This window comes from Gorilla gorilla, chromosome 7 (genome assembly GCF_029281585.2).
Source record: "Gorilla gorilla gorilla isolate KB3781 chromosome 7, NHGRI_mGorGor1-v2.1_pri, whole genome shotgun sequence".
NCBI classification, from domain to species: Eukaryota; Metazoa; Chordata; class Mammalia; order Primates; family Hominidae; genus Gorilla; species Gorilla gorilla.
In genome coordinates, this window is record NC_073231.2 from 20,386,892 (window position 1) to 20,399,875 (window position 12,984).

The following is a 12,984-nucleotide window of genomic DNA, read 5'->3' on the forward strand; positions in this document are numbered from 1 at the left end:
ACAGGTAGCTATTTCATGTTCACTTTATCTTATGCAAAGTGTAGATTTACTGAGCAAGAGAGGAATATATGATTGATTATCCCACTACCTGCTCCATTTCTCTTGCAAGATGTGGATTGCCATTCCCTCCTCCAGCCAGCTTTTCCCCTTTAAATATGGAAGCCCTCAATATCATCTATGGAGAAAGTCACAGACCAGAGATGGTTTCTGTGACTGTGTTCTTTTTTTCCAGGAATGTCCTTAACCTTGGCAAAATAAACATCTAAATTAATTGAGACCTGTCTCAGATACTTTTTGGTTTGCACTTCCAAAGCTCAAACCTGTCATTTGCTGTTTGATCTTCCTGCTATCAGAGAATACATGTCTTTTTCTCTTTTGCTCCCCAAATCACTTGGGAGCACCACTCATTGGCAAATTCTAATGTGGTAATGAGAACTGTAAAAATGATTGATAGGGACACTCCACTTAAACACCTGCACTGAGAGACTTCACCAAACTTGTTTTATTTTCTATTATCTACTCTTCAAGAAGCAATTACCAAACCTTAACATGGCTTCTAGCAGCTCAAGGCCATATCTCTGAGACCACCCAACCCCCTTTTGGGTTCCTGCCTAGGATAGCTCAGGACTGTCACTGAATTAACTGTTTGTTCTAGCCAATATCTGACAATAAGTCCCTGGCCTCCTTTAATAGAACATTTACTAAAAAAGGGCTTACAACATTGAATTATTTCTCTGTCCTTTTGAGATGTATATATGTTTCCTATCACCTAGGAGTGTCTTCTTCAATGACCTGGGAGTATTTTTTTTCAAGGACCTGAAAGCCATTCCTTTGAAAAGAAGTCATTAGGAAGGATAAGACTTCTGCCTCCTGGTCTCTGTTGGGGGATAGAACCTTTCTCATTTATCACTCCAGATCCACTCTTCACCCTTCTGTTTTCTCCAAAAGGATGATCTTTTTGGACAGAATCAAATGACTCCCCTGACCTCTGGTTCCTGATTAGGTTTGGCAGACTGGTAGGCTAGCAGGAGATTTGTGAGACAGAGGAGAGTGAATCCTCCATATTAATTACCTAAAAATGAAATAAATATTTATGGTCTAGGAATGTTGGGTGGCCTCTTAATGAGTTACTTAGCTTATACAATCCAAAAATGTTCAAGTCTGCTGAGGAGAAACCTAATTGTCATTATTGTGGAAATTCATAACATCTTAGTTCAAAAACTGTACCAGTTCAAAAATCCACTACTTCTTCAATGATCGGCCCCTAGAGAAGCAACCCAGCATCTTAGCTATTAGGACTGGGGTAGGCAGACGAATGCCCTCCTCACAAAGGTGTCCACATCTAAATTCCCAGAACAATATTACATTACAGGGCAAAGGAAAATTAAGATTACACATGGAATTATGGTTACAATGGGCTTGTTCAGATGACATTAAAACAGGGAAGTTACTCTGGATTATATGAGTGAGTCCAATTCAATCACAAGGATCTTTAAAAGCAGCAGAGGGAGGCAGAAGAGATTCAGAGAAAATAATGTGATGAGGGGAAGAATGGCCAGAACGATGCAAGGTTGCTGACTTTGATAATGAAAGAAAGAAGACCACAGAGCAAAGGATGTGGGTGGCCTCTAGAAGCTGGAAAGGGCAGAGAAATAGATTTTCTCCTTGAGTATCCAGAAAGGAATGCAGCCACGTTGACAACTTGATTTCAGCCCAGGGTGACACATTTGGACATCTAACCTGTAGAAATATAAGATAACTCATTTGTGTTATTTTAAGCCACTTAAGTTAGTGCTGCTTTGTTATAGCAGCAGAATTGTATTAATTTGCTTGGGTGCCACAACAAAATACCTCAGGCTGAGTGGCTTAAAAATCAGAAATTTATATCTTACAATTCTGGAGTCTCAAAGACCGAGAGCAAGGTGTCAGCAGCTCTGGCTTCCCCTGAGACCCCTCTCCTTGGCCTGCAGATTCCTGCATTCTTTCTGTTTCTTCATGTGGTTGTCACTCCGTGCATGAGTGCCCCTGGTGTGTGTTTTTAATGTGTTCAAATTTCCTCATCTTATAAGGACACTAGTCAGATTGGATTGTGACTCACCCTAATGGCCTCATTTTAGCTTAATTACCTCTATAAAGGTCTCATCTCCAAATACAGTCAGTCACATCCTGAGGTGTTCAGGGCTAGGATTTGGGGGCCACATTTCAGCTCATAACAAGGGTTATATTATAAAACCTTCCTTGAAGCCATGTCTAGAGGGCGTCTCAGTGAGAAAACAAAGCTATGTACTGGGGCTCATTAATTGAGGCTCAGAACTCTAACCATCCTGAGCACTACGGAAAGTCTTGACCCAACAGCATCTCATAGTAAATCCAACGGAACTGTAGACCCAACTGACTGTTATTTCTACAGATACAAAATGCGAACTAAGAAGATATATATTTAATTATTGGCAGAATCCATATTCGTTTCCTGATATATGGAGTGAAAACTCTTATGGTAGAAGGACTAAATGGAACCCACTGAAACGACCCCTCCCCACCAGGATGGTAATCCAAAAACAATACTGCATTTCTGGGAGAACTGGTGACATCAGGGTCACCATCAAATGTTAATGTTGCAAGATTGTGATTCTGGGGTAATGATATGTGGCTGAAACTCTCAAAATGCGCAACAATGTGAAAACATCCATTTTCTGTGCAAATGTCCACTAGACAGCATCCACTATGTAGAGTCGATAATCTGGCTGACAAGATGACCTATCTGGTCAAAGTCAGTCAGCTTTTGCCCTAGCCATAGCATATGGGAAATGGCCATGCAGAGGAGACTGAAGTGGTTCATGGGCTGAACAATGTAGGCTTTTCTCAACAAGACGATCTGGATACTGGTGCTCCTGAGTTTCCAAAACGCAAATAGCAGAGGCTGAAAACTCAGCAAGCTGGTCTGGATACTGGTACTCCTGAGTTTCTAATATGCAAATAGCAGAGACAAATACTGAAAACTCCTGAGATGGCCCAGCCAGTAATCTGGCAGCACAGTGATTACACCTGATCTCTTCCAGGAAGGAATGTTTAATCCTCTATGGAAAAAACACTTGCTAAAGATGTGGACTTTCCTTTCCTGCTTCAGTGATTACCCTAGCACCACAATGAGCAGACACACTGAATATATATTCAACAGTGATGCATACCACACAGTACTGCTTCTAACCAGCAGCACATTTTATAGATGGTTCCAAGTTTAAAAGCTTTAGGAATTAGTTCTGATGGGTCATGTTCGGTGAAAGATCCATTGTTAGACCAGTCACTTCTTTCTACAGTTGGGGTTTTATAAGAATGTCAACTCCCTCACACACAAAAATGGATGGTTGGATTGGGAGAAAGATCCCCAATGCAGGGGAATACCTCAACATTAATTTTCTGCTCTCCTAATTGTTTCATATTTATTATAGCACTGTTTTTTTCATCCATTTGTCTTAATTTTCAAACAATGAAAAATAAATATGTATCTTTTCTATATATTTGTAAATAAAAACATTGCTGATAATACCTCATACCTCACATTTATATATTTCTTAACAAATAAATGGTTATTATTAACTTATTAACTTCTTCCTTTTCTTTTTGTATTTTGCTCACACAGGTAGACCATTACTACCTATAATTTTTTTTGAATGAAAAGAAATGGAAAGAAACCTTGCATAAATTATCTCATTTCACTCTTTACAATGAAATGAGATATTTTGGGCAAAACAATATTATCCCAGTTTAAAACTGAGGACACCCAGGCTTAGAGAAGGTCACACAACGCTAGGAACTGAATTTGAATAGAACCCACGTTGTTTCTCAGTTAGCTTCTTTCCAACACTCTATTATCTGTGGATATGACAGTGATGACTGACATGGGCCATGGTCCTTCGACTAAACAACACTTGAGATCCTTCCAGTTTCAAATCCCTCCTTACAAATGCCTTTTGGGGAAGCAGGGTCCATTTCCCCATCACAAGGCTGACAGCACCGAGGGCTCTCTGTCTGTTCCTTGATAACTGCAGTGTGGGCTGTGACCTAGGTCAAGCCAACTATTTAATCCTGCCTGGATTTTGAGTCTTGAAAAAATAATACGAAGATGTTAAAATAGGTAATAAACAACTCATAGCAATGTCCAGAATGAGAGTCCAGTGGAAGACTGATTATCTCGCATCCTGTGCTGGTCGTGCTATTAGCAACCTCCTTAACTTGAGGAGGCTCCGGGCTTGTGTGCTTAGCATTCTTTACTTCCTGCATGCCCTTTTCTCTAGCTGGGCTCTTCAGCCTCCCCAATGATTTTCTAAGGGATCAGATATTCTTCCAGCACATTTCTTTGCTGCTTACATTAGCCAGAGTTCCTACAACTATAATACTAATGATACTTCATGTAACCAAAGAGAAGCCGACACAGAGAAACTGGAGGATCAAAAGAATACCAATCACTCTTCTTTAATTTCCATTGTCCAGGACTGTTTCTGTCTTTGTTCTTTTCTTTTTCAGTTCAGTTGTTATAGTTCACAATGTAGCAGTTTACACTACTCCAACTGTAACGCTATAAATGGCATGCAATCTCTACCACATCATGGGCACTATGAATAAACAGATTCTTACATGAAAATGTGTCATGTTCTATTTCTCTTTATTAGATATGTAATGTGGATATGTGATATGCTTTATGATCTTTAGCATTGATCTATTTTAAAGTATTCACTCAATCCTAAGACACTTAGCTGTAAACATCCTCATTTACCAAATCTATGATAAAAAGAGAAGTGAGAACTTCCTTAATTAGGCTCAGGTGCCTGAACAGATCTGATGGAATCCTGCAGCTCTCTGCAGGACAAGGATGGCATCCAAAAAGCACCCAACTAAAGAGAACAATGAGTATGCTAATGAGGATGAAAGGAAATGGCAGGTTTTTAATCATCAGCCAAAGCGCAGGATACCCCACAAAGGACAAAAAGAAAACACTAACTTTTGAATAATTGTTCAAAGAAGATGATGATTCAGAAAAATAAAAAAAAATGGAACTAACATAAATGGCTCTAGATTGCATTTTTCTTTACACTATAAATGGCAATTCCAGTGCTTAATCTTGAGCCTTTTATTATTTAGATATGAATACAAATTATCTTAAGAAAATTCCTTTGCAAGGCAGAAGCTTTCTCAAAATGTAAATTAGTTCTTTCCTGTCTGTCATAATGCTTACAGCGAACTTACACAGTACTTCACATGAAACTATCTTAACCAAAGAGTCTTCTCTGGCTGTTTTTACATCATATGGAAGAGATTTTTGTTTATTTGTTCATTTTATTTTGTTTTACAGTAGTGGAGACTAGTATATCAAATGTTCCAGGCTGACTTTAAAATCTAGAACAAAAACACTGCATTTCTTATATTTGTAAAATAACTACTAGCTAAGGCAGATTAAGGAGAATTGTTAGAAAACTGGTTACTGACATGATTATATTTACATCTTGAAATAAACTCCTTGCATCCAAATCCCTTGCTATATTCATACAACATGAAAAATGAGCAAGGTAGAGCCTCTAAAATCAGCTAGTAAAAAACTATTTCAATAAAGAAACAGTGTTATTTACATAAGAAATGCATTGTAGAATCTCAATGTTTTCCAGGAACCAAACATTTTCATATTTTATAATTCATTGATTTTTATACCAAAATTTTTATATGAATAACAGTGAAGAATCCTGCCTCTGGAATTCACTAATTGTGTGACATCTGAAAAGTAAAATCAGGATTAGACAAGAACCTCTCAGAATTAAGTTCATTAAAAATATATATATAATCATGCCTGAACTTTAGTATTCCATCTATAAATGTATTGTAAAATTGTAAACAGTAAATTAAGATATTAAAATTTGAAATTATAAAACCAACATTAACTCCTCTTCAGTAATATTAAAAGAAATAAATAAAAGGAGTTTTAAGGAACTCTCAGAAATGTTTTGAAATATCTTTAAAATGAAATAAACTTTACGAAATTCATAGATTCTGTGAAAAAGAATACCCTTTTCTTCTAAATCACAGGCACTCAAGTCACTGTTTTTGTTATTTACTAAAACAAAATTGTGGAAATGTTATTGTTGTATCTATCACTGGATTGAACAAAATAATTTCCTTCTAAAAATACATTTAAGCTTCTCAAAACACTTGAATCAAATGGTGATAAGTCCAAGATGGCCAAATAGGAACAGCTCCAGTCTACAGCTCCCAGCATGAGCGACGGAGAAGACAGGAGATTTCTGTATTTCCAACTGAGGTACCGGGTTCATCTCACTGGGGCTTGTCAGACAGTGGGTGCAGGACAGTGGGTGCAGCACACCCAGCGTGAGCCGAATCAGGGTGAGGCATCGCCTCACCTGGGAAGCTCAAGGGGTCAGGAATTCCCTTTCCTAGCCAAGCAAAGCTGTGACAGACGGCACCTGGAAAATCAGGTCACTCCCACACTAACACTGTGTTTTTCCAATGGTCTTAGCAAACAGCACACCAGGAGATTATATCCCGCGCATGGCTCAGAGGGTCCCACACCCATGGAGCCTCGCTCATTGCTAGCACAACAGTCTGAGATCAAACTGCAAGGTGGCAGTGAGGCTGGGGGAGGGGCGCCTGCCATTGCTGAGGCTTGAGTAGGTAAACAAAGCAGCCGGGAAGCTCGAACTGCATGGAGCCAACTGCAGCTCAAGGAGGCCTGCCTGCCTCTGTAGACTCCACTTCTCGGGGCAGGGCACAGCTGAACAAAAGGCAGCAGAAACCTCTGCAGACTTAAATGTCCCTGTCTGACAGTTTTGAAGAGAGCAGTGGTTCTCCCAGCACGGAGTTTGAGATCTGAGAACGGACAGACTGCCTCCTCAAGTGGGTCCCCGACCCCTGAGTAGCCTACCTGGGAGGCACCCCCCAGTAGGAGCAGACTGACACTTCACATGGCTGGGTACCCCTCTGAGACGAAACCTCCAGAGGAACGATCAGACAGCAATATTTGCTGTTCAGCAATATTCACTGTTCTGCAGCCTCTGCTGCTGATACCCAGGCAAACAGGGACTGGAGTGGACCTCCAGCAAACTCCAACAGACCTGCAGCTGAGGGCCCTGCCTGTTAAAAGGAAAATTAACAAACAGAAAGGACATCCACACAAAAACCCCATCTGTACGTCACCATCATCAAAGACCAAAGGTAGATAAAACCACAAAGATGAAGAAAAAACAGAACAGAAAAACTGGAAATTCTAAAAATCAGAGCACCTCTCCTCCTCCAAAGGAATGCAGCTCCTCACCAGCAATGGAACAAAGCTGGACAGAGAACGACTTTGACGGGTTGAGCGAAGAAGGCTTCAGACAATCCAACTTCTCTGAGCTAAAGGAGGAAGTTCGAACCCATCACAAAGAACTTAAAAACCATGAAAAAAGATTAGATGAATGGCTAACTAGAATAACCAATGCAGAGGAGTCCTTAAAGGACCTGATGGAGCTGAAAACCATGGCACAAAAACTACGTGACGAATGCACAAGCTTCAGTAGCCAATTCGATCAACTGGAAGAAAGGGTATCAGTGATTGAAGATCAAATGAATGAAATGAAGTGAGAAGAGAAGTTTAGAGAAAAAAGAATAAAAAGAAATGAACAAAGCCTCCAAGAAATATGGGACAATGTGAAAAGATCAAATCTACGTCTGATTGGTGTACCTGAAAGTGACAGGGAGAATGGAACCAAGTTGGAAAACACTCTTTATGATATTATCCAGGAGAACTTCCCCAACCTAGCAAGGCAGGCCAACATTCAAATTCAGGAAATACAGAGAATGACACAAAGATACTTCTTGAGAAGAGCAACTCCAAGACACATAATTGTCAGATTCACTAAAGTTCAAACAAAGGAAAAAATGTTAAGGGCAGCCAGAGAGAAAGGTCGGGTGACCCACAAAGGGAAGCCCATCAGACTAACAGTGGATCTCTCGGCAGAAACTCTACAAGCCAGAAGAGAGTGGGGGCCAATATTCAACATTCTTAAAGGAAAGAATTTTCAACTCAGAATTTCATATCCAGCCAAACTAAACTTCATAAGTGAAGGAGAAATAAAATACTTTACAGACAAGCAAATGCTGAGAGATTTTGTCACCACCAGGCCTACCCTACAAGAGCTCCTGAAGGAAGCACTAAACATGGAAAGCAACAACTGGTACCAGCCACTGCAAAAACATGCCAAACTGTAAAGACCATCGAGGCTAGGAAGAAACTGCATCAACTAACGAGCAAAATAACCAGCTAACATCATAATGACAGGATCAAATTCACACATAATAATATTAACCTTAAATGTAAATGGGCTAAATGCTCCAATTAAAAGACACAGACTGGCAAATTGGATAAAGAGTCAAGACCCATCAGTGTGCTGTATTCAGGAAACCCATCTCACGTGCAGAGACACACATAGGCTCAAAATAAAAGAACGGAGGAAGATCTACCAAGCAAATGGAAAACAAAAAAAGGCAGGGGTTGCAATCCTAGTCTTGGATAAAACAGACTTTAAACCAACAAAGATCAAAAGAGACAAAGAAGGCTATTACATAATGGTAAAGGGATCAATTCAACAAGAACAGCTAACTATCCTAAATATATATGCACCCAATACAGGAGTACCCAGATTCATAAAGCAAGTCCTTAGAGACCTACAAAGAGACTTAGACTCCCACACAATAATAATGGGAGACTTTAACACCCGACTGTCAACACTAGACACATCAACGAGACAGAAAATTAACAAGGATATCCAGGAATTGTATTCAGCTCTGCACCAAGCAGACCTAATAGACATCTACAGAACTCTCCACCCCAAATCAACAGAATATACATGCTTCTCAGCACCACACCACACTTATTCCAAAATTGACCACACAGTTGGAAGTAAAGCGCTCCTCAGCAAATGTAAAAGAGCAGAAATTATAACAAACTGTTTCTCAGACCACAGTGCAATCAAACTAGAACTCAGGATTAAGAAACTCACTCAAAACCACTCAACTACATGGAAACTGAACAACCTGCTCCTGAGTGACTACTGGGTACATAATGAAATGAAAGCAGAAATAAAGATGATCTTTGAAACCAATGAGAACAAAGACACAACATACCAGAATCTCTGGGACACATTTAAAGCAGTGTGTAGAGGGAAATTTATAGCACTAAATGCCCACAAGAGAAAGCAGGAAAGATCTAAAGTGGACACCCTAACATCACAATGAAAAGAACTAGAGAAGCAAGAGCAAACACATTCAAAAGCTAGCAGAAGGCAAGAAATAACTAAGATCAGAGCAGAACTAAAGGACATAGAGACACAAAAAACCCTTCAAAAAATCAATGAATCCAGGAGCTAGTTTTTTGAAAAGATCAACAAAATTAATAGACCACTAGCAAGACTAATAAAGAAGAAAAGAGAAGAATCAAATAGATGCAATGAAAAATGATAAAGGGGATATCACCACCAATCCCACAGAAATACAAACTACCACCAGAGAATACTATAAACACCTCTATGCAAATAAACTAGAAAATCTAGAGGAAATGGATAAATTCCTTGACACATACACCCTCCGAAGACCATGTCTATTGTGGTATTTTAATAATATGATTTTTTAAAAAATCCTTGTACTCAGATTTATCAGTCTTCTATGGTTTTATTTCCTGCCTTTTTTTTTTTTTTTTTGGAAAGGATCTTTCCTAACTCAGTATCATACAAACAATGTTTTAGTAAGAAAAACTGACAGAAAAAAACAGAATGAGAGAAAATACTCGTAATATACCTAATGTGAAAAGGCCTAGTATTGAGACTATATAAAATATTTCTAAAAATAATTACCTAGCAATAGGAGATACGATAATTCAGTAATTTTGCTTCTAGGTAAGTATCTCAGAGAAATTTTTGCACATGTGTACCAAGAAACATGTACCATAATCTTCAAAGAAATGTTCATTACAACCCTATTGGAAAAAACCCAAGTACCACTTAAGAATAAAATTAAAATATATTGTAGTGCACTGATTCATATAATTATTTATCTCATTAGAAATTACATATATTATATACATGATATATATAGTTTAGACTTGAGAATATGTGTGTGTGTATCCATGTATGTTTGTATGTATGTATGTATGTATGTATGTATGTATCTATCTATCTATCTATCTATCTATCTATCTATCTATCTATTTTTGTTTTGTTCGAGTTGCGGTCTTACTCTATCGCCCAGACTGGGGTGCAGTGGCACGACCATGGCTCACTGCAGCCTCGACCTCCCTGGACTCAGGTGATCCTTCCGCCATGGCCTCTCAAGTAGCTGGAACTATGGGTATGCACCACCGTGCCTGGGTAATTTTCGTTTTGTTTGTTTGTAGAGACAGGGTTTTGCCATGTTGACTAAACTGGTATTGAACTCCTGGGCTTAAGTGATCCAACTGCCTTGACCTCCCAAAGTGTTGGGATTACAGGCACTGTCAGTGATTATTTTAGTAAAAATAGTGTTTCATGAAAAAGTCATGAGTTTAGTTCACAATTTAAACTATTGCGCGGTGGCTACTGTGACGGTTTGTTGCCACTGCATTGATTCATGTTAAGTCACAAGCTGTGTTACCTGCTTGTTACTTTGCGACATTCATGCAAATGAAACAATAAAAAAAGTCAAATAGCATTATAGTATTATAATAAAAATAGGTCTGACCTTGTGGACCCCCTGAAAAAGATTCGAGAACACAAGAGATCAGCCGACCACACTTTGAGGATTACTGTTTTAGTATATTGTTTTAATGGGATATTACTCAGCAATGAAAATGTGCAAAATAAAGATGTAGAAAACAGTATAACTCAATCTCCTGGCTATAATTTTGAAAACAATGAAGCAATGCTTACAAAACACATAAAGTTGAAAAAAGAACTTTTTAGGGATGCATAGATGTGATAAAGCCAAAGAAACACTGAAGTACATGCTCATCACAAAAGTTGTACCAGTAGTTACCTCCTGCGAAGGGATGGCGTTGTAATTGGGGAGGAGCAGATGATGGGCTTCTGGGAGCCCATCTATTTCCCCTGATCTATTTCTGGATCTGAGTGGTTCCATAGTTGTTTATTTTCTAATAATTTCTTAAATTGTATGTATCATTTCATTTACCTTTCTGTATTGATATCACATGTCAAAATTAGGTAATAAAATTGATGAATTAACATTTATTCTAGTGTATTTGTATTTCTTTTCTAATCTTGGTTAGTGTAGAGGAAGGGTCTAATTTTTCTTCCACAAATGATAGTCAGATTCTCCCCCATTGCTTATGAAATGGTTTATTTTTTCCCTAGAGATTTGAAAAGCCACATGAGAAGAGAATTTTTACATTTTTTATAACTCTTCTCTTTTCTACATCCATGTGCAACCCTCACTGTGTGTGGAATAAAATTTCTTCTACTTATGATGCTCACTTTATTTGTTTTCTGTTTTTGTTTTTTTTTTTGCCTGGCAAGTTATTGCTTAATTTGTTTCACCTATTATTAATTCTATGGGTCACCATTCTCCTTGTCTTTTCCAAAGATAGCATAACGAGCTGCACTTAACCATCTGCCCTGTAATTTGCATGCCTGAGAAAGAAGCTTACTTTTAAACCCTTCTCTAGTGACAGAATCCTAAGATCATGAGAAGGCATATCAGCTCAAGAAAAGGTAATATAGACTGTGGGCATTTGAGGCTTGACTACTTGAAAAAATGACCTGAAGGTTCAGAATATGTACTAATTTGCAATTTAGCTGAGAAAGAAATTTGGATGACAGATGCTGTGAGGTTGGTGTACAGGAGCATTACTTAACTAGAGAGAACCTAATGGATCACACACCATCATCATTGCACCAACATCAATGAGACTCTATTATTCAGCTATATACAGAGAAACTTCTAAATATTTTCTCCATTTTATTGAACAGGACCTCTGAAAAGAACATCATCTTCAGGTGCTGATAAGGAAAATGGACTCAGGACACACACAATTAAAAACTTAGATAATAGCCCAAAAATTATGTTAACAAATGTTAAATTACAAATGTTAATTAAAGATAAAAGATTGTACACACTTTGGGAGGCCAAGGTGGGTAGATCACTTGAGGTCAGGAGTTCGAGACCAGCCTGGCCAACATGGTGAAACCCCATCTCTACATAAAACACAAAAATTACCTAGTAATCCCACTTACTTGGGAGGCTGAGGCAGGAGAATCGTGGAGGTTGCAGTGAGCTGAGATTGAGCCATTGCACTCTAGCCTGGGCGACAAGAGTGAAACTCCATCTTAAAAAAAAAAAAAAAAAGATAGTATAGCCTCTTCTTGATATAGATTTTTCAATCTTATTAATTTTTGGTAAAATCCATGTGTGCGTTACTGCTAGAAGGGAAATTTTATTTCAGAGAAGAAAAACAATCTATTCCCCTAATTATGAAAGTTCCTAGGTGACCTTAGTAGGTTTAAATCCAAGTCTAACTCTATGACTTTTACTCTCATTTAGAAATTGAGGGTAGACACTGGACCTTGTAATTTTCCTAACACTGTTTCACTTTTGAACAGTAATAGATTCAAAATGTATTAGGTTGAACTAAACATTATCAGAGCTTAAGTTAAAAGAAGTTTTCTAAACAATTAGCATATATTTATTGCTTTCCAGATATTAATGACATCCATTAATTTGTTCATGCACGCAGTCATGACTGTATTCATTTATGACAATCAAATTAGAAAACATATAAAGGCCCTCAGCAAACTAAAATAGTATACAAATATGTATGTTATTATTATACCTATTTCTACATAATTAATACCTATATGGTTAATGCCAGGTTAGTTGACACAGGAAATGCTATGAAGAGGTCACTGATAATCTATCTGGTCAGAGCAAAACATGGCTAGTTATTGACTCTTACAT